General features: G+C 44.5%; 1 pseudogene; it reads right to left on the minus strand.

The window, feature by feature from the left end:
- Window positions 1-1,469: 1,469 nt before the first annotated feature.
- On the minus strand, window positions 1,470-1,757 carry LOC139265358 (small nuclear ribonucleoprotein E pseudogene; annotated as a pseudogene).
- Window positions 1,758-2,503: the final 746 nt, after the last annotated feature.

Genomic DNA, 2,503 nt, shown 5'->3' on the forward strand with positions numbered 1-2,503 from the left:
TGTAACCCCACTTTTTAAAAAAGGAGGGAGAGAGAAAACAGGGAATTATAGACCGGTCAACCTGACATCGGTAGTGGGTAAGATGCTGGAATCAATTATTAAGGATGTCATAGCGCATTTTGAAAGAGGTGACATGATAGGTCCAAGTCAGCATGGATTTGTGAAAGGGAAATCATGCTTGACAAATCTTCTGGAATTTTTTGAGGATGTTTCCAGTAGAGTGGACAAGGAGAACCATTTGATGTGGTATATTTGGACTTTCAGAAGGCTTTCGACAAGATTCCACACAAGAGATTAATGTGCAAAGTTAAAGCACATGGGATTGGGGGTAGTGTGCTGACATGGATTGAGAAATGGTTGTCAGACAGGAAGCAAAGAGTAGGAGTAAATGGGGACTTTTCAGAATGGCAGGCGGTGAGTAGTGGGGTACCGCAAGGTTCTGTGCTGGGGCCCCAGCTGTTTACACTGTATATTAATGATTTAGACGAGGGGATTAAATGTAGTATCTCCAAAGTTAGGTGGCAGTGTGAGCTGCGAGGAGGATGCTATGAGGCTGCAGAGTGACTTGGATAGGTTAGGTGAGTGGGCAAATGCATGGCAGATGAAGTATAATGTGGATAAATGTGAGGTTGTCCACTTTGGTGGTAAAAACAGAGAGACAGACTATTATCTGAATGGTGACAGATTAGGAAAAGCGGAGGTGCAACGAGACCTGGGTGTCATGGTACATCAGTCATTGAAGGTTGGCATGCAGGTAAAGCAGGCGATTAAGAAAGCAAATGGCATGTTGGCCTTCATAGCGAGGGGATTTGAGTACAGGGGCAGGGAGGTGTTGCTACAGTTGTACAGTGCCTTGGTGAGGCCACACCTGAAGTATTGTGTACAGTTTTGGTCTCCTAACCTGAGGAAGGACATTCTTGTTATTGAGGGAGTGCAGCGAAAGTTCACCAGACTGATTCCCGGGATGGCGGGACTGACCTATCAAGAAAGACTAAATCAACTGGGCTTGTATTCACTGGAATTCAGAAGAATGAGAGGGGACCTTAGAGAAACGTTTAAAATTCTGATGGGTTTAGACAGGTTAGATGCCGGAAGAATGTTCACAATGTTGGGGAAGTCCAGAACCAGGGGTCACCGTCTAAGGATAAGGGGTAAGCCATTTAGGACCGAGATGAGGAGAAACTTCTTCACCCAGAGAGTGGTGAACCTGTGGAATTCTCGACCACAGAAAGTTGTTGAGGCCAATTCACTAAATATATTCAAAAAGGAGTTAGATGTAGTCCTTACTACTAGGGGTATCAAGGGGTATGGCGAGAAAGCAGGAATGGGGTACTGAAGTTGCATGTTCAGCCATGAACTCATTGAATGGCGGTGCAGGCTAGAAGAGCCGAATGGCCTACTCCTGCACCTATTTTCTATGTTTCTAAGTTATTTACAATAAAGAAGGGTATAAAAAATGAAATTCCAGTGATGCCACTCCTAGGTTTGAGCGCTCTGTAGTAAGGTGATGTTATCCCCTTTCAGCATAACGCGACCCAACGGTTTCTTTGCTTTGATTTCATGTGAATTTCCTCTGCATCATCCAATACAAGGTTCATGTATTCATTAAACTCAGTTATACAGCCTTCTATGCTCATGTTGACTTGCTCATATAACCATACTTGGATTCAGGATCGGTTCTGAAGGTATCTGAAAATAAGATTGGTGGGTTGCACCATTACTTTCTGCACTTTTGGCGCCTGCCCACAGTACGCCATGGCTGCTCCCCTCGGTGCCGCTCTCCACACGGGCAGCTTCTTAGCATCCTCCTCACAGCTCACATCACCACCCAGCTTCGTGTCATCTGCAAACTTGGAGATATTACACTCAATTCCTTCATCTAAATCCTTGATGTATATTGAAAACAGCTGGGATCCTAGCACTGAACCCTGCGGCACCCCACTAGTCACTGCCTGCCATTCTGAAAAGGACCCGTTTATTCCAACTCTCTGCTTCCTGTCTGCCAACCAGTTCTCTATCCACGTCAATACATTACCCCCAATACCATGTGCTTTAATTTTGCAAACTAATCTCTTGTGCGGGACCCTGTCAAAAGCCTTTTAAAATCTAAATACACGACATCCACTGGTTCTCCCTTGTCCACGCTACTAGTTGCATCCTTAAAAAATTCTAGAAGATTGTCGAACATTATTTCCTTTTCATAAATCCATGCTGACTTGGATCGATCCTGTCACTGCTTTCCAAATGCGCTGCTATTTCATCTTTAATAATTGATTTCAACATCTTCCCCAAGGTGCCTCGCACAACAAGTTTGCTAATTAGTCCTCTCTCGTTACACATCACCCAGTCTAGAATAGCCAGCCCTTTAGTTGGTTCCTCGACATATTGGTCTGGAAAACCATCCCAAATACACTCCAGGAAATACTTCTCCACCGTACTGCTACCAGTTTGGTTAGCCCAATCCATATGTAGATTAAAGTCGCCCATGATAACTGCTGTACCT

This window comes from Pristiophorus japonicus, chromosome 6 (genome assembly GCF_044704955.1).
Source record: "Pristiophorus japonicus isolate sPriJap1 chromosome 6, sPriJap1.hap1, whole genome shotgun sequence".
Taxonomy (NCBI): Eukaryota; Metazoa; Chordata; class Chondrichthyes; family Pristiophoridae; genus Pristiophorus; species Pristiophorus japonicus.